A 20,565-nucleotide genomic window follows, 5' to 3' on the forward strand; every position below is an offset into this window, starting at 1 on the left:
TGCTAAGGCCACACATGCAGAAAGTGGGTCTGAATTCAGATCTGTCCAACCGCAAAGGCTTTTCTGCCAAACCCTCAGCAAACACAGGGAAAACCAGCTGTGGGGTGGAAGGAGGTGAGACCTGGACCCTTTCCCGGGGGCTGGAGATGCCAGAAGGCACTCCTTAAAGACACAGTGGGTTCTCTCCGAGGCAGGAGGATGCCGTGATTATGGAGCCTACACTCTGGGGCCACAAGGCTCAGGGTCAACCCCAGCCCCAGCTGTTCTTGACCCTGTAGCCACGAGCAAATCACTTGCCCCCTCTGGTCACACTGTCCTCACCTGTAAAACAGGCAGGACAGTCATAGCACTCAGAGTTCACCTACAGACAAAATGAGCTGATGCCTACAGAGTACCCAGAACAACACCTGGGAGGTAGGACGTTCACGGTCACTGCACTGTAGTAACAGTATGGCCGTTACGGAGAAAAGCTCTATGTTCTGTTATCCTTGACACAGAGAATCTGTCCTGCCAACCCAAAGGCCGTCTCTCCCCACAGCCCAGGGGGAGGACACCCAACCTGGGCCCTGGACAGATGTGTGCAGCCAAGCAATTAAAATGGGCTCCATGAGCAGGTTTGGCTAAGAAGCTGCTATGGAGGGATTCCTTCAACCCCAACAAGGAGGTACATGCCTACCCCACAACCTGAGAAAACTTCAGCTTAAAGGGACGAGGAACTCACTGGGCTGGTTGGTGTGGCCCTTCTGTTATGGCGTCCGTCATTTTTCCTGTGGACGGCTGGGAAGACGGTTTAATCTATTAGGGAAGCCGTGACACTGTGTCCCCCAATCCCTAAGAACATCCACATGCTCTGACCCAGATACCTCATTCCTACAGTTTCTCTGGAGGAAATAACCAAAGACACAGACCAAAATTTACATCAAAGATCATTCCTCTTTCAATGGCTGAGATTTTTGCAAATCATCTAAAGGTCCAACTGTAGAGAAACCATTCAGGAAATGATGGCACGTCTGTACGAGATGGCCAGATTAAACAAAAAATAGGTTACATGTGCACATTCATGAGGGTACAAGCGTGAAAATGATTCTGGAAAAATACAGAAGAACATTAACAGTGGCTATCATTGATAATACAGTAGGAGTGGGAGTGGGGAGAGAAACAGACCAAATTTGCATTGGCTGTATTTCCATAAGACTAAAATAATCTATCTTTCGAATGAACTGCTTTAGAAAAAAATTTTAAATGTGCTTTTGAAGAACAAAATAGCTTTCCGTGTGCGGTCATGAAAAGATCTCCAGGAAAGATCAAGAGAAAGCCTAAGCAGGGTGCAGGTGGTGGGTCTAACATACCATCCTTAACACACAAGTGCAGAGGTAAACTATCAAGCTATATTCGTCTGTTCCTGCATTGAGAAGCACTAGCAGGGAAATTTAAGACACCTAGAAAAAGGAGCACCCAGTGGGCACCGGGGTGTGGGAGTGGGGGCCTGGGCAGCCGGCAGAAGACACTGAAAATGAAGCTATTTGGGGGTGCCTGGGTGGCTCAGTCGGTTAGGCATCCGGCTCTTGATTTTGGCTCAGGTCATGATCTCGTGGTTCATGAGATCGAGCCCCAAGTCAGGTCAGCTTGGGATTCTCTCTCTACCTCTCTCCCTGCCCCTCCCCTACTTTCCAGTTCTAAGTATATAGATAGTAAATACATAAATAGTAAATCTCTCCAAATAGATAAATAAGTAAACACTTTAGAAAAAAGAAAATGAGGGGCGCCTGAGTGGCTCAGTCAGCTAAGCATCCGACTTCGGCTCAGGTCATGATCTCACGGTTCATGGGATCAACCCCTGCGTCGGGCTCTCTGCTGTCAGCACAGAGCCCACTTTGGATCCTCTGTCCCCCTCTCTCTCTACGTATCTCCTGAGCGCTTTCACTTGTACTCTCAAAAATAAAGAATAAAAAAAACATTAAAAAAAGAAAACGAGTCTATTTACTAAATATCCTTTTACATCACTTGAGTTCTGAAATAACGTACTGCCAATTGAACATTTAAATAAAAACGTATTATCCCGCCAGAAGAGAGCTTCTGATAGATTTGTAATGGCATAGCCAACAGCTCCTTGCCTCTGTTTCACAAAACGCTGCTTGGAACTGTGAATTCGTAAGCACAACTTAGGACGTCCACCCATCAGTAAGGTCAGAATGAAACGAGGGGAAAGGGGACACCGGGGAGAGAGAGGTCACATGGATTGCACTTTTCTGGACTTTCGACACTGAAAGTGCATTGATCACGTAACCGTAAACAGACACATATTATGTGTTAAGTGTCTCTCGTGTAACTGTGTAAAGTAAGTAAAACACTCTGCCCGATGCCCAGCCCGCCCCCTGCAAAATGCACTTGGCTGAAATGCAGAAAGCCGTGAAGAAAGTAGAGACTTTGCCTTCAAATGCTCTGGAGTCCGGGATGCAGAAAGACAAGGGGAGGCTCTGAAGGCCCAGCACCGCGCACACACCACGCTCCCCTCGGCTCTTCCACACGGAGCCCCGTGGCACGGCCAGGACTCTAGCACCTTCTCTGGCATGGCCGTGGGGCGGCCCTTGGCCTCTCTTTTCCGAGCTTCCCCCTTGACACCCGGGTCTGGGGAAGGTTCCTCGGGCACGACAGGAGAAGCAGGTACGCATACTGGAGAAGGGACTGCCAGACTGAAGACGGCTGCCACGCCATTTCGTGCATGGTGACGCCATCTTTCCATCAGCCTGGTTTCACACTGGAAGCGAACAGAGCTCGGACCCAGGGAGCTGCACCCGCAAGAGGGAAGGTTCTGACTGGATCGACCCCACAAAGCTGAAGGAAAGGAGACCAGAAGGACTCAAGGAAAAGAGAAGGGGAGGGTGTTAAGGACAGACATCACTTTACAAGGCTAAGAACAAAGAAAGCCGCTTCTAAAAAGGAATCGATTCTCAGAAGGCAGTATTTTCTTCACACATACGTTAACTCTCAGGGATGCTGATTTTTAAGAATCATCTTGGACAATGGATCTAAGTAGCCGGAAGGTGTTAAACCCTTCTGAATTAGGACATGGGCCACAAACATCCCTTGTGACCGTCCGAAGCTACAAGGAAAGCCTGGAGGGACACGTCTCTAGGATATGGCCTGTGTTGGCTTCCCCCTCAACAGGGGGCATAAAACAGGGATCAGCAACACGGATGTTCTCATTCACTTCTCTCAGGCCCTGGAGAAAAGGCGGGTCCCCGCCTGGCCTGTGGGCTGGGGACTCACGTGGCAGCACGTGGGTGCAGGAAAGGCAGAGCCCGCTTCTGGAGACACAGAGCAGCCAGCATTCCCGGATCCTCCTGGACAAACATGAATGGGCGTGGGGGGGCAGGCGAGGCTCACAGAAAACACTCTCCTGGGCTGCGTTAGCAAAGAAGCTTCCCCACTCTTTCCCAACTCAGGATTTCACGAGCTGCTTGGGGACGGGGGAGCAGAGATCGGCCAGCTCACCGTAGCCCCTCACAACTGGGCCAAAATGGAATCCAGATGCTGGTTCACCCTGCTGTTCTGACCTAGAATTCCTCAGACCTGGGATAAGGGCTCAAAGAACTGAGACTTGGCCAAAAACAGTAACAAACATACTAAGTAAGTGCTTATTTAAACAGGAAGGGAAGGAAGGAGGAAGAGAGGAAAGAAATAATCAGGCAACTGCCAGAGCCACAGGAAAATCTCTTCCCTCCTCCCCCTTTCAGAATCAGGATGCAAGTAGGGGCAGCGAGAGTGGACAGAGAAACTTCCCTTTCCTTGGAGCTGTCTTGACTTCCAGTCTCGAGGGGCTGCAAACACAGACACATCACCACCAGGCATCATCAAAGGCTTCCTGCGTCACAAAGTGCTTTCACATCAAAATCATCCCAGGTCCTCCCCATCCCAGCCCTGTGGGCACAGGGGTTCCCCGTCCACCCCATTCCGCAGGCAAGGACAAGGGGATTCAGCGTGAATAAACAAAAGCAACAGAGATGCCAGGAGGCCAGCACCAAATACCAGATGAATCAGCACGCCATCTTGGATGTCCAGCTCAGGTGAGCCCCAGACCGCAGCGTATGCTGGAGCAAAACCACTCAGTTACCCCCAGAACCATGAAATCCAAGAAAATGGTTGTGTTTTGGCATCATTAAGTTTTGGGGTGGCTTGACATGCAGCAGTAGGTAGCCCGAAAAGTAACTTTCCCAGGGTCGTTCGGCTGGTAAGTGATCGAGGAGGGAATGGCACTTTTTACCCCTAAAGCTACGCCGCCTCCCACTACAAAATCCCCGGTCTTTGCATTTTGCTTCTGCAAAAGGAGAAGCCCAGGAGATGAAGTAACCCAGATTCACCCGGAAGGGGCTCTGCTGGTACAGAGACCTCGGATGGAGTGAAGGAGGCCCGGAAGGACTCAATCGCTCAAGAGCAGATGTGCACAAGTGTCCACGTGAGTCTAAAATCCGAAGCCTTCCTTAACAAGCCTGTTTTCTTTGATGGGACAGGGTGATTTTTGGCAGATGCCCGGCCTGGAGGAACAAGGCGTGGGCCTGACCCAGTCCAAGGTGGCTGGCTCTCTCCCAAGGAAACCCCAGGTCCTTTCCCACCTTCGGATAATACACGCGTCAGCCTAGAGTCTGAGCAGAATGCGTCAAGTCTCAGTGGACTAACAAAAAATGGGATGTTCTGCGAGAGAAGTCACCTGGCTTCAATAAATCCCGGTTTCTTCCTCACCTACCCCGTGACAACCCTTCTCCGAGTGCCCTATTAGAGACAATCAACAAAGATGGGAAGGACCACCCAACATGTGTTGAACACCTACTGTGTGCCAGTGTGTTCCCACATGTAATCCTCAAATCACGTGTGCAGCAAGTAACATCTCAAGTCACGTTCCCCTACCCCCTTCCCACAACCTGTTTGTACGCCCTTCCAGATTCAGCTAAAATGTGCATTCCCGGGAGACACCCGCCTAGACCACAGAAACTAAACACATCTCCGCTGCCACCTCTATGGTTCACGCTGTGCGGCTGGCCATTAATCCATTCCGGTTAGTCTGTGTACCGGTCCCTCCTTGTGAGCTGGGGGACACGTGCACTGTATGTCACGGCAGCCTCGCCCGGCACCCGTCACACTGAGGACGCTGAATTAGTATTTGTGACTGCCGAGACAGAGAATGATGTGAGCTGTCTTTCCACGCTGAAATGTCTATTTTTAAACTGCTTTGGAGCAAATTTGCAATCCTCGTGCATGATAAGGATAACTTAGTTTGGAGTTAAGAAAAACCAGAGGAAGACAACTGTACTCTCTCTCTCTTCTAATTACACGGCTTTCAGATTTACCGCTCAGAAGAAAAGCAAAAGGCAGACGTTCTGGAGCAGCAAACCTGTGTCCCAATCACGAAATGACACCCATGGTTTACATTTTCCACAGTCACCTTCTCCATCATGGTTCTTCTCGAAAAGCCTTCCCTTAAGCAATTAGCTCTCACTTTGTGTTGCCAAACACAACTATTTCCCAGCCCAACTGTACCCCTGCTCTCTCGTCTTGTTTTTTTAATAAGGAACAAAATGTGCCATGGCACGGCTGTCTTCCAGCGTGGCTGGCCAAGCCAGAGAGCAGACAGACCCAGGGCTGTGCTCTGAGTACTAAGTCGGCCTGGGCTTCCCGGCCCCACAGGAGGCAACCAGCCCAGGGCTGGACCACTTTCAGGCTTCTGGGTTTATCTATTTATTTGTTCTTTTGTTTTACAAACAATTAGAGGCATTTGCATGGTTTAAAAAATCAGCGGAGGTCAAAGACCCTCCGTGGGGAGTAGAGAACTGGCAATGAAGAGCTTCGGAAAGTTTTTTATGCTGTCCTCTGGGAAACTCTGGAAGCCTGAACAAATGCGGACTATTACATTTCTGTGATGTGGGTTTTCATGTGTCTGCTTCTCCCCAAAGACCATGAGGATCTCAAGCACAATATTTCCAGAGCCCATCCTGGCCCCAGGCACTTAGTAATTGCTCAATGAATATTCCCATTGGATAGAAAGGTGAACACATACAGAAATGGATAGTGGCGCCTGGCTGGCTCAGTCAGTTCAGCCCCCAATTCTTGATTTCGGAACAGGTCATGATCTCATGGTTCGTGAGACTGAGCGCCCCCATCAGGCTCTGCGCTGACAGCATGGAGCCTGCTTGGAATTCCCGCCCCGGCTTCCCCTTCCCTGCTTGTGCTCACACGCTCGTTCTCTCTCTCTCTCTCTCTCTCTCTCTCTCTCTCAAAATAAATAAACAAATGTTAAAAAAGAAAAAAAGAAATGGGTAAATGGATAAATGCATGGCTGGAGGAGAACAGGAATTTCAGGGAAGGGGCATGAGGAAAATATCCAGTTAACTAAGAACGGACAACTAGTTTCTCTCCAAGTAATAAAGATGCATGAATTACATAGGTACACTCACCTGTCTGAGAACATACATTGCAGCACCATTTACGGCAGTAAGAGCCAGGGAACTAGCAACGATACGCAATAAATGACCTCTAGGATGTAGTGTCAAATGACAACAAACACACAACACAACAGGCGACCTGAGGTACTGTTTTCATCAAGGACTTGGAAGACACACGCATCACGCATGCGTGCTTTTGCATCTGCATTAACCATTTCTAGAAAGACACACAGAAAACTGGCAACAGTGAATGCCTTCAAAGGAAGGACACTGAAAAGCAAGGGTGTGAGGGGGACAGAATTATTTTTTACTGTACAACTTTATACCTTATCAATTGCACGCGGGAGGAAGTTACCCTTTCAAAAAATAAATGTAACAACCTCGACATTTTATCTTAGCTTTTATTTACTTATTTTTTGAGAGAGAGCGCGAGCGAGTGAGTGACGGAGGGGTAGATAGAAAGGGAGAGAGACCATCTTAAGCAGCTCAGTAAGGACCCTGACACAGGGCTCAATCCCATGACCTTGGGATCATGACCTCAGCCAAAATAAAGAGTTGGATGCTTAAATGACTGAGCCACCCAGGTGCCCCATAACTTTGCGATTTTAAATTAAAAGTATTCTACGATGGGGGGAAACATGACAGTGACTATCTCTGAGGTAGAGGTGTAGGGAGTCACCAAGAAGGAGCATCAAAGAACATTCTGGGGAGACGGCAAAGTTCTGAGTTTTCTGCTACACAAATGTGTTCAATTGTCAGAACTCAGTGAGCATATGGTCAAGATGTCTACATTTCACTCTATGCAAACTTTCCATCAAAAGCTTTTTTAAAAAAGTAAGAAACACTGAACTCCAGTCAATGATATCCTCACTAAAGTCGTTGGGAAGAAACATATACTAATAACTGTAATTTAGTTTGAAATGCATTTTTAAAAAAATTGTTTTTAATGTTTATTTTCGATAGAGAGACAAAGCACAAGTGGGGGGAGGAGCAGAGAGAGAGGGAGACACAGAATCTGAAGCAGGATCCAGCTTCACAAGCTGTGAGGTCATGACCTGATCCAAAGTTAGAAGCTTAACCGACAGAGTCACCCAGGCACCCCTGAAATGCATTTTTAAAAGATGAATTGATGGGATATAAAGGGAGAGAGCGAAAGGGATGGGTGGAGGGATGGAAGAGAAAAGTATAGTCAACTGTTAATGGTGGACTCCATGTGATGAGTATATAGGTGTTTATGGCGAAATTTTTCAAGATAACTCTTAAAATTTTCTAATAGAATGTTAGGAAAAAACAAGTTTTGATCAACCACGTAGAACAATGGAATTACCTTTCTAGTCTCTGCAGAGAAAATCACAAGATATTGCTGTCTTACAAAGAAAATATCAGTTTACAGCTTAAAAATGTTGGAGAGAAAGTATTACAGAAGTGTGTCGGGTGGTTAATAAAACTACTTTGGTTCTCTGGATTCTGAGACATTAGTGGTATTTATCACGTGTTTAAAAATTAAAATGTGTTGTGATTGATCAAATTTGTTTTTTTTTTCTTAAAGGACTGGATTGGGGCACCTGGGTGGCTCAGTAGGTTAAGCATCCGACTCTTGATTTCGGCTCAAGCACAATCTCACGGTTCATGGGATCAAACCCCACATAGGCTTCTGTGCTGATGGCACGGAGCCTGCCTGGGATTCTATCTATGCCCCCTCCCCGGCTCGAGTGTGTTTTGGGGGAGGGGGGCGTGTGTGTGTGTGTGTGTGTGTGTGTGTGCACGTGCACACACGCACATGTGCTCTTTTAAAAACAAATCGCTGTAAAAGGTAAAAACATGACTGGGTCGGGACATGGGTCAGCTGGGATGGAGGTGACTTCACCTGTGGTCAAGAACAAGCCTCTACCCTTCTCTGAGCCCTCCTTCCTGCTGCAGAACAGGGCAAAAGCAGATGCCCCGTGGGGCTGCCGGGAGGGCTCAGAAGGCCCCCCCACCCAGGACCTACCCCACCGAGCATCTGGCAGAGAACAGACGCCCCTCCCCCCCCTAAGCGGCAACCACTCCCATCATTCATGGGTGGAGTTCAAGGGTGCTGCACAGACAGAAGGTCAGGACCCAGCAGCCCTCACCCACGAGTGAAGGGCCAACTGCCCCATTTCTACAGACGCACACACCTGCCAGCACTGAGATGTTTGGTCCACCAATCCATGCTAAGTTCCTCTTAAGGACCAGACACTCTGGTACCAGGGAGACGACAGCCAGCAGGGACAAAGCCCTGTGGCTCACATACCCTACAATCCATAAGGAGAGACGGTCTCCAGATAAACCCATCAATGCCGTTAAGTGTCCAGGTCCGCGCAGAAGCAAAGGGTAAGTAAGGCTTCCAGGAGGGGGAAGGGCAAAGCAGCTGGAGGGGAGGCTGAAACACGAGGGAAAACAGCAGGACTCTGGTCCTCGCTCAGACAGTGAGAAGTCCCGATGGGAGGAAAGCGAGGGAAGCCTGGGCCAGCTGGAGTTTCGCTCAGTCTCTGCGGCCACAGAGCGGTGGCTGGAGGCCGGCAGGATGGAACAACCAGGGGGCCCCCGCACACGCTTCTCAAACACACCCCTGATCGTGAGTGCGTACAGGGTCATTTGCCACCCTCTCTGCCTTTCCATCGACAGACCGTTGTAAGGCTCGCCTGTAAGAGAGTACAAATCACCAACTGTCTACAGTTTCTCTGGGCTTAACTTACCAGGACATAAAGCAATTCTTCAGAATCCTCAGCAATCTCCAGTGAAAGGTGTAGGAGAGCCGGGAGCTAATCTGAGCTCACTCCTGCTACAGAGGAGGCCCCTGAGGCCCGGCGGGGGTGGGGGGGGGGGGGGAGCTGGGACACACGGCCTCACCGGGGCTCCTCGCTGCAGGCTCCTATAACCTCACACCACGTGCAGGCGGTGGGAAGGTGCTTACCTGCTCCTGACAGGTTCCCAGCTTTCTAGTAGCCGTGTCCCTCCCCCAGGCCCTCTTTAGCAGGAGAAGGTTCCTCTTTGATCGGACCCCCACTTCGCATATCTAAGGAAGAGATCCTCTTAAACAAAGAGTTAAAAAAAGCGTGATGTTTTCAAGAAGAAAATCGTTCAGAAACCACTAAGGAACCGCCTCATTCATTCTCATTTCACCCTTACCTCCCATGGAGCGGCCAGGGAAAACGAGGCACAGGGCAACCAGGAGGTGCAAACACGAGCATCCAAAGCCGGCCTCGCTAGGATCGTGGGGAAGTGGAGTGTGCGTGCAGGACTTCCCCCAAGCACGCGCAGACACAACGGTGATGGTCACTTAGAGCCCAGCAGGGGCCACTAAGCAGCACTCAGGAGCAGTAACAGGTACTGTGGATGTTAGAGCACCAGGTCTGAGCAGCTCAGTATCGCCCAGCAGCGGATGACGGTACATCTAGGTGAACCCATTGGAGACATCAGACTACAGGGACAACAGCAGGTTCCTGCCACGTCTATCACCTCTGACGCTGTCTCCTTGCAAACAGCACCCCCTTCTCCCCCCCCCTTCCACCGCCCAACCCCTTTAGTGCACAAGGGTAGGCGTGTCGCTGGGGCAACCCTCCAGGGCAGAGACAGTGGCACATTCACGGTGCCAATTCGAGCCTGAAACCCAGGGCCTTCCCATACGGCAGATCAGGGACCGGCACATCATGGCCCATGGGCCAATCCCAGCCTGCTTTGGTAAATAAATTCTCACTGGAACACAGGGATGCTTGTACAACCTTTATCATCTAGGGCGGCCTTCACATTACCTCCACAAGGTCAAGCAACTGTGACAGAAACAGTGTGGCCCGCCTTCCTAAAACACGTGCTATTTGGGCGTTTACAGAGAAACTTGGCCAACTCCTGATCCACTTGATGATGCAACAGCCAGAGAAAAATTACTGGTAATTTCAGGGTAAGAGTCAACTCTTCTTGGCGGGGAGGAACCAATGATTTGATTTCCACAGCCCAATGAAATGATTCTCAGAGGCTAAAGAACGAAAGGAGGGCCTGGATCGTGCCCGAGAGGACTGATGATACATGGCATTTAGAGATCCAGTCACTAATTCGCTTTTATCCATGAAATGCCCAGAGGGAGCTCTCAGTAGATGGTGTCCCACATCCTGCCAGAGGCTCAGAGAGGCTGAGTGGTGCGCCCAGGGACACAGCGAGAATTCAAAGCCAGGTCTGGCTGGATTCCAGGCCCCGTTCTTTCCACTACACCTGCTGCCTCTCCGCCAAGAAACGCGGGTCCAAAACAAGCATACAGGCTCATCTGGGAAGGAAGGAACCCGGAAGACTGAGCGCCTCTGAAAGGCGGCTTCTTGTAACGAGCAAAGAAGGCGCTTGGGTGGTTAGAGCACGGCGCGCCCAGGCGGGTTGCCGCTAACGACACACAGGGACAGTATTTTTACCGTCGCGAGCGCAGTGATCCCATCAGCGCTGAGCAGGCGCTGCTCGTGTTCAAGTAAAAGCCAGATGGCTCTGGAATGTCTCCTCCGGGGGTCTCACTTCTACTGCTTACAAACATGAAAGCCACACCCTGGACGCCGTTTCAGGCACCTGGGGGCAGGGGTAGAGGGGTCTGCTCCTCAGGAAGCTCTGTACTGATCACTTCGGGCTGCAGGGGTCCTCGGGGAGACACAGGTCCTGCTGTCCTAAGGTAAGGCAGACCTGGGTCTCGCCACTTACTAACCAAGAGTCCCTGTGCCCTGGTCTCCTGGTCTGTAAATTGAGACCAACACACACGACCTCGTCATGTCTGCACGCTGCCCAGGGCACTGCCACTCTGCTTTCGGAGCAAGCTCTCAGTTACGTGCCACTCGTCACCCTCCCATCCCAAGCCGCCCTCCCGCCTCCCTGCACAAGGACAACAGGAAAGCCGTCACAGGCGGCTCACAACCTCAGTCTTTCCCTTGGGCTCATGTTTGATCAGAACCCATTTTCCACTTTTCACAACGCACCCCATCTCCTCATCTGTCCGGGGCCCCTCGGGGCCCGCTCACCGGCCACGCCTGAGTGTGCCAGCCCCCGTGGGGAGGTCGGGACGTGACAGCAAGCTGTCGGCTTTTCCCCCGGCTCCTGCATTTTCTAGAGCCTGTTGGCTGCGCCGTGAGGAGTGGAGAACTGACACGGCCCATCTTCCCCACGGGGCCAGAGACACCAGGACTGAACCCGGGCTCCACCTGTCAGAACAGAAACCCAGCTGCCGCACCTCTTCTTTGCTGTGTCCTCTCTTCTGGAATAAAGGCTTTTTATTCTCTTTCTCACCCTTCACCTCTTTTCTCATTTACACTGAGCTCGCATCTGCATTTGCCACACGTGTGGGAACGATTTATCCCAGGCTACAAACGTACCCGTGGATTTTCCATTCCTTGTAGTTTCGAGGCTTCCAGTGGTTTTAAGGCAGACCCCTCCTCCTGAATGACATTTTACCAGGAACCCCAACCTTAGTGGCCACACCGCAGCTGCTCGACCGGACAGCCATCTGGAAGCCGCGGGCTGAGGGGCTCAGGGCAGGAGGAATGGCGGGCACAGATGGGATGGCCAGCAGCCGCCAGGGACATCAAAGAAGGATCCGCCCCTGGAGCCTCCAGATGGAGCCAGGCCCTGCTGGTGCCCGCGCTTGGATTTCAGGCTTCTGGCCTCCACGACTGAGAGACAACCAATGCCTGTTGTGCTGTCGTCAACCACCAGACCTGTGGTCATTTATTACGCTGACTCCCCTCTTGTTCCAGACCAGGCCTTGTTATGCGTGCATTTTATGCACAGATGGGGACGAGGACTCAGGACTCTGAGAGGTGACCCGACTTGCTTAAGGGTGCAGGGTTCCTGGGAGAGGACCCAGGCAGCATGGGGTCCAGGACCCACTCCAGGACAGGACACTGTCTCCACACAGCATGCCCAAAGTCCCGGTGTCCCCAGCTCCACCCTTCCCAGTGGTGAAGCAGGCAGGCACTACTCCCCTGCTGGGCTTACTATGGATTAAGTCAAAGAAATTACATACTGGTGGGTTGTATCCCAGGGCCTGACACACAGGAGGTACTTGGAAAGTATCTCAACGCGTGAGTAAGGGAGGGTCACGGTGTCCCTCACTGGTAAGGATGGTCATTTCCAAAGACCAGGGGGTAGGGGCTGGCTGGAAGACGTGTTCTTCTATGAGGAACGTGGTGACTATAGGGGCAAATCGTGTCCTAAGTTCACCCACCTGACCTGTCCCACTGTGCTGTCAGCTCCTGGAAAGGCCAGAGGGGTGGGAGGGTAAATAAATCCCACAGAACAGTTCACACAGGTGATTAGCCTTAGGAGATCCAGTCTGCATGATTCAAAGATTATGGCACTGAGAGAAGAAATTGGGAAAGAATTCTTGAGCTGAGCTCTCTGTCCTCAAACACTAAAATGGCACATTCTGGAACATGCCTCCTGGACAACCTGCACCACGATGCTCAATGCTGGAGACTGGCAATAACTCCAAGACAGCCGCTTCTGGGAATACTCATCCATGAAGGTTAACTGCCCCACTCCCCCCACACCAGTGCCTCCCACAACCAGCTTGACAATGGCCTCGTCACCACTGGGCAGTGCCCACTCCCTGGTACTGATGACTGAGGGAGCCAATCACCAAAACCCTCCATCAGAGCCCCAAACTGCCACCCACACAGACAGGACATAAGACATAGTCCTGCCAGGGAGAAATCTGCCTACTTTTCAATCTACTATCACCAGGCAATAAATAATGAAGTTTTGCTGATTAAAGACACCAGGCACAGTGTCATTTAACATCTGTGGTATAATCACATCTCCCAACATGGGAGGTTTCCCCAAACCTTTGAAAGGGGCAACTTTTCAAGAAGATGTTTCTGGAACTAAGTCAAAGCAGGAGGAATGCACAGTCCTAGACCCACAGCCGGCTCCCACTCTGTCTCTCATGTGCCAAGGGGCAACAGGCAAGTCACTTCGCTGCTCTGAGCTTGTTTTCCCCCCAAGGAAAGGGAGGGGCAAGATACAGGTGTAGACTGTGGCTGTCCAAGGCCTGGCACATTCCCCTCCTGGGAAATCACCTTACAAGAGATCTGGGTGGAAAAAATCCTACGCCTCGACCCCAGAAGAGGCACTAAATCTCTTAGGTCAAACAGCACATCCTGCCCACGTGGTCCTAGTGACCAGTTCAAGACTGGCCCACAACAAAGCTGGTTTGATCGGAGACAATGTTGGGGATGTGGGGGCAGCGCTGGACAGAGAGTTGTATTCTTTCTCTTGAGGACGACTGACAGGAGCTCTAAACTTTTCAGTCATCCAGCAAAACCAATTCCTGGCTTTGCTGAACCTGCTTTAGCTTCGGTTCTGTGCTTCTGTCCCCGAAAACACCCTAACTGGTACAGAAACAACGGCCCCTTCCAGCTCCAGCATTTCTTGTATTCTGTATGGTTCCCTACAAAGGTCAAGCCATGAAAATGAAAACCCAAAGGAAATCCTTCCATTTCCTGCTGCCAAGGACAGACTGTGAGCGATCTGAGGACACAGACCATGTCAGTCTCGCCTCCGATCCCCAGTTCAAAGCACAGTACTCGGAACTCAGGAACCCAAGGACCCCATGACACAGGCACTGGAGGAAAAGATCACGAAGACAAAGGCTTGTCAGCCGGGGCCCCTAGATAAGCCTGACCTGTCTGCTCAGCATCGTTACCACGGCCATAACCACAGCATCACTGCTCACAAGTGGGAACTGGACGCCAGGCTCTAGCGCTCTGCACGCGTCCTCTGACGGAACCCTCACCACCACCCTGAGAAGGTGCCCCCTGCAGAAGTCACCAAGACCACCTGCGATGCTCCTTCCTGATACTGGCAAGGCCGCGCTCCCCCTCCCACCTGCAGTGACATGCGTCCGTGGGCAGTGCTCTGCCAATGGAGAGAGAAGGGACGTGTGCCCTACCTGGGTGGAAGCTCTGAGACGGAGTGTGAGTGCCTGGTCAGACTCTTTCCCTCTCTGTGATGTGGGTCTGGGTGCGAAGATGGTGACGATGCAGCAGCCCAGCCAACCGTGAAGATGCGGAACGTGACTGAGAAGGAAACCTCTGTGTTTTCCGTACCGACCTTATAGAGCTGTTTGTGACTACAACACAACCCAGCCTCCTCTGACTGAAGGCCTACACCCCATTTTGTAGACGGGAAAAGTGGGGCTCAAAGAGGTAACACGCCTTGTCCAGAACCATGCTGTTACTGCAGCAGAGAGGCTTGCAGAACACGAGAAGCCGTGGCCACCGTTTCTCCGGTTGTGAGTGGTGATTCCGCGGCAAGCCAACTAGCGAGGGGCTTTCAACACCAGCCTCGCCCGCTCGCTCCTGGTTGGAGTCCCCAGGCACCAGGACGGAGGTAATATGGTCAGCTCTGCGCCTGAGAAACCCGCAGCCCACCCTAAACAGAACGCAACCCCCAGATCCCACCTTCTCTAAACCCCCAGACCCGTGAAGTTTCAGGCACGTGACAGTATCTGCAACGGGGTAGAATAAAGCAAGCCACAAGGAGACAGGGACGAGATAAAGACAGAAGTAGGACTTCCGGACTGGAGCAGAAGGCTCTGCACACAAAGTCCGGCCACGGGAGCTCCAGGTTGTCCATTTCTCCACAGTCGATCGCTTCTTTCTACACAGTCAACTGAAGAGAAGCAGTCGTTTTGACCCAGATGCCTTGCGACCAAAGAGTGAAATAAAACCAGCCCCAGGATCCTCTCAGTCCACAAAATCACCCACGATGGTTTCAAAGTGGCATATCTCCTGGCATCAGGACCTGGAAGAACTCTCCCCCAGGGGCGCCTCTGCAGGTGACAGGGACACGAAGGAGCAGGTGTGTTTGGCAAGCTTCTTGTGCTGAGCAGCCTCCCCAAATGCATCCCGGTGGCTCCCGTCTCCTGACCCTCCTGCCCCAGTGTGGTCCCCTTTCCCTGAGTGTGGGGGCCCCGGCGACTGGCTCCTAATGAAGAGGGAGGGTAGAGGTGATGGGGCACTACTTCCCCGAGTGGTTACAGGTAACCCCCGTCCTCCTCGTGTCCGCCGCTTTCTGGGCTTGCTGACTTCGATGAGGCAAATGGCCGCAATAAACCCATGTGGGGAGGAAGGAGGGTGGCCTCCAGCCCACAGCCCAACAGGGACTGAGGCTCTGGGTCTGACAAGCCGTGAGAAACAGAGTCCTGCCAGCAACCACACTCGAGAGCCAGGAAGCAGACCCTTCCCGGCCCGGGGCCTCGCGAGGTCTGCAGCCGGGGAGGCTGAAGGCCAAGCGCACCCGGCTTCCTGTGAAACCATAAAGTACGGTTATTTCAAGATGCTGTTTCTGCCTCTAAGTTCTGGGACCACTTGCCACGCGGAGATGGATAACCAGCAGAATCCCCGAGGAGATGTGCTAACGAGCTGTGGGCGCTGTTTCCGGGCTACCCTTGAGGGGGAATCAGCCCCAGGGATCCTGCGGGAACCAAAATACCGGGGCCTCAAATGCTGACACTGCGATCGACCCGAGCCCGTCAAGAGGCACCAGCACGACTGCACCACACTCGTGTACCATCTGCACTACTGTTTACTAATGTAGTTTCTCAAATCAACCCGCCTTTTTTCTTACAAAGTCTACTTAAAAATGGAATCACTCTAGCAAAGAGCCGATCGATGTTACTTGCTATAAATAGAAAGCCAAAGCCAACGAGTGCAACTTTCTGAAATTCAAAGCGTCAGTGGTTCTGACCCCTGCCTGCCTTAGAAGCACCTGAGTCGCCAAGGGATGTCCTGGCCACGCTTCAGAGACACCCCTCCAGCTGACCTGGGGTTGAGCCACAGCATCTAGACTTCTAGACGCCACGGCCGACCAGCACCCTGCCCCTGAGGCCCCTGTTCACTGTGTGAGGGGGTCACGGAAGCAGTCAAGACACCAGCACTGCTGAAAGCCCCAGGCAAAGAAAACCACTCCCCTCCCTTGCAGGGCCCATGTTAGTTAACACTGGGCTCATGAGCCACCTGACATGATCCCGCCTAAGAGCAGGACCACATGCCTCACACCTTGGGGAGCACGGATCCGAGGACCGGGCATTCCTCCCTGCTGTGTCCTCTCAGAACACTGAGATGCAGAAGAGCAGACACCCCCAGGCTAGGGGCAGACCTCAGCGCACGTGGGGTGTCCTCCGCAATGCAGGCTGAGGGTACAGGGGACAGTCTGGGACCTGTTCTCTGCATCGCTAGTGCCCTGGTCAGCCCCCAACTCACAGAGGGCGCTAACTAACGAGGCACCATCCACACTCGATCTGGGGGATGGACAAGACTAGGACCAGCATCCGGGGGGGGAGGCAATGTTCCAGAGGGGGGGGGCTGGGGGGCAGAAGGGGCATGTCTTCCCCAGCGAGCACTTACTCTCCCAAGAGTTGTCTCTCCAATTAAGCTCTGGCTTATTCTGATGAGCCACCGAGGAAAGCGCGAGTTCGCGCTGTGACTGATGGATAATTTCATACTCAAATTGGAAACCGTTTAAATCGAGACCATCAGGAAAATCAGGGGCGGGAGACATATGATAGCTCCTCACACATGACAGCAAACAAAAAAAGAAAACAGCAATGTTGATCGTCTTGTGACACATAAATCCACAGTCCCTTGCTGGCGTAGGCAACTGGCATAGAATGTTTAGCTTGAGGCAAATTCACCGAGTATTTCCTGGGCATCCAAACTTCAGACGCTACAGTGAGGAGCGGAAACTAATATGTATTCCTTCAACAAATACTTAAAAGTCTCTACCCGGAGCTGGGGACACAGTCGAGTATAAAGGGATTAAGGGGAAGACGGCAATTAAACAACTCTACCCCGAGCAGGGTAAGTGCTATGTAGAAACATAAAGCACAGGGGTGCTATTTTATTAGGGTGATGACAAGGCGGTATCTGACCCCCTGCTGTGCATGATTGAGAAGCGTTATCTCCTTTAACTCAAGCCTCATACAACTCTCTCTGGTGGGCATCCCCAGTCCTGCTTAACTTTTTGATTTTTAGTTTATTTGAGAGAAAGAGACAGAGCACGAGCAGGGAGAGGGGCAGAGAGAGAGGGAGACACAGAATCCCAAGCAGGCTCCAGGCTCTGAGCTGTCAGCACAGAGCCCGACGTGGGGCTCGAACCCACGAACTGTGATATCATGACGTGAGCTGAAGTCAGATGCTTAACCGACTGAGCCATCCAGGTGCCTCCCAGTCCTCTTTACAGACGAGCACAAGAAGACTGAAAAAAGCGGATACTTACCAGCTCGGTCCCTTATTCGTCACAAGGACTTAGGGACAGTATCCATTTCACTTGCACCTTCATTTCCTCATCCCTAAAAGGGATAGGAGAGCACTTACTCGGGTTTGCTGCTGGAAGTAAAATACTTGCGAAAGAACTGGGTATACAGTAAGTGCTCAAAAAACAGTAGTTGTAGGGAGGAACATAAATGCCCCTCCCATTTTTAAGGACCTCATTATCTGACACAGAAGCAAAAAGAGAACCCCACCAAAGCAGCGGATAATATCCACACACAAACCGTGCTGACTTACACCGCTGTTTCCTCGAACAGGCCCATCCTCCCGACCGACTTCTACTCATCCTTCAAAACCCAAGACAAACAGGTCCCGTTTGAAGCCTTCCCAGTCAATCCCAGCGGTTAACTCACCCACCCCTGTGCCACCATTACACCCACTTCTACAGAAGTCTTTCCAGTTTGCTCATTCATTCAACAACCACGTCAGGAGGGCCTACCACTTGTCACACACAATCACACGCCACTGCAGATACGTGTGAACGTATCTCTGGGCTCCCCCCCCCATTGTACAACTAGCCTCTGTCGAGCGGCAGAAGCAATTACCTGAGTGTAATTCGAGAGAACAAATGAATCAACAAAGGAGGACATAAGAAAAGTAGACAAAATGGGTGGCCCAGCGGAGAAAACAGGATTACAGAAATTCTGAGCAAGTTAAAAATACAAACCACTCACTACCGACAAAGCCACAAAAAGCGCTTGAGAACGAGCTGGTCTGTGAGGGACGGAAAAGATCTGGAAGACAGGGAAGGAAGGAAATGCCAACTCATGCTTATGAGTGGAGAAAGCCAGTCCCAACCGGCTGTTAAAAATAGTAAAGTACAGGTACATACATCTGTCTTTATGTAGATGCATAAGTATATCTGGAAGGATAGATACCAAACCTCTTCACAGGAAAGATCTCTGGGAGGGGGACACCTGTATTTTGTATTCTGTCCAGTGTACATTTTATATATATGTATTATTTAATTTCTTTCAAGAATATATTCTTATTTATATAACTTAGAAAAAAAATGGAAGTAGGTCTTCCGTAATTCAGAAGGCAGAGGAGCAAGGCCCTGCCACTAGCATGGAGATCAAACGGAAGGGGCAGAGCTCCGTGACCCAAGGGCCATTAGTAAGAGGCGAGGAAGAAGGGGACAGCCAGGTCCTGCTTCAGCATCCACGAGATTCTTTGAGCAACAAAGCTAAAAAGACATCAGCAGTGTATCAAGGTGTTGGGGCCAACAGGTGGCTGTGGACCTTCCTGTAATGGGAAAGAGGTGATTCCCATTAGAGGCTACACGCCCCCATGCTGCCACAGGCAGGGATACCCCAGGACAGCAAGAAGAAAGCCACTTGCCCAGAACGGAAATAAAAGCCTAACAGGACCTGAGGTTTTTCCAACTTCATCAGAATTGTTGGCCAAGTCAGATCACAAACGCCCCGCTAGAAACACCACTCAAATCACAACCCCTCATTTTGGTGTCGACAAGCCCCTTGAGTATCTGGGAGAAAACCACTCGAATCCTGGTCAGTAAAATAATTTTCCTCAAAAATAAGTGCAGCAGCTCTGCAGTCCCCACTGGCAAGGGGGGCACTCAAGAACCCCATGGATTCCAAGATGACGCTGTATATCAAGAGGTCGTTTCCAAACGAACAGATCAAGGGAGGCAATGGCTTGGCTTTGTGCCAATTCATCAGGGATCCCTTTCCCGAGATGCATCTGGTTCCAATCCAATCGCATAATCTCCCGAAAGAAAGACAGCAACATATCCACCCATAACCAACTCTGGATCCCACAAACCAACTAGCCAGCGACTCAACTTGCAAGAAACACAGAGCAAAAACACCATTTGTTTTTACGGGGAGATTACATAAATCTACTTCAAGAAGATGGGGAAAGCTTCCAGAGCCAACTGGAAGATCGTTTTGATGTCCAGATGCCACTCAGCTCAAAGTGTTCACTGCCCAACACAGCAGCCCTAAATTTATAACGGTCCAGGAAAGCAGGAAGTACAGATGGGCCTTTATTTTTTAAAAAAAGATTATAAAAATTAGGAAGAAACCTAAAAAATAAAAATGGAGAAAGTCACATGTAACTGGTAGGGAAGGGAACTCTATTATCACAAAGAAAAATTTATTAAATTAAGGCATAAGTACATCTAATATATCTAATTAGAGGGTTTGTACAAGTGTAATCGTGTGGTTCTGTGTCCTCAGAAATACGGTGTTAATGTAACAGAAATAAAAGAAATTACATTAGGATTTAATGTCTTGGTCAGAAAGATTTATAAGGCAGGGTGGGGACAGACTAGAGCAGGTTGGGGAGGTCTGCAAAAATGAGTCAAGGACAGTGCTTCATTCCCACCACAAGGGACAGAGGTCCTGGCCCAGAACAACCCATACAAGAGTCCCACTGGAGGCCCGAATCACAGGACCCCCTTTTCCGTGCTAATGACATCGTACTGAGAAACTTACAGGCCGATAAAATACACAACAGTGGGGAACAAAGCAACACAAGGTCCTTTTGTGGGAGGCAGGAGTGGAGTCTGGGAGCAGCTTCCGCAGAAGGCAGAGTGAGGTCACAGCCACCCCATTAGCCAAGTAAGAGCGGGCCTTGCTGGTGCCAATCACGTGTGTGTGTCGCCAGCGCGGGACTCCGCTTCATCCAAATGTGAACTTCCGGGTCAGGTGGAAACAAACAAGGAAGATAGGCTTGTTTCAGAAGGACTTGGTAGAGAATCCAATGGGACAGAGTGCCTGTCAGCACAGGAGCATCTTGGCTGCCATTGTCTGCCAATTCTGCTGGTGGAGCTGTGGGCAGCA

At 51.0% G+C, this 20,565-nt stretch overlaps 1 protein-coding gene across 2 annotated transcripts in view; it reads right to left on the minus strand.

Annotated features, from left to right (window-relative positions):
• The window catches only part of SNX29 (sorting nexin 29), a 500,693-nt gene that overhangs the window by 143,078 nt on the left and 337,050 nt on the right, over positions 1–20,565 (minus strand). The window lies entirely within an intron of this gene.

This window comes from Prionailurus bengalensis, chromosome E3 (genome assembly GCF_016509475.1).
Source record: "Prionailurus bengalensis isolate Pbe53 chromosome E3, Fcat_Pben_1.1_paternal_pri, whole genome shotgun sequence".
Lineage (NCBI taxonomy): Eukaryota > Metazoa > Chordata > Mammalia > Carnivora > Felidae > Prionailurus > Prionailurus bengalensis.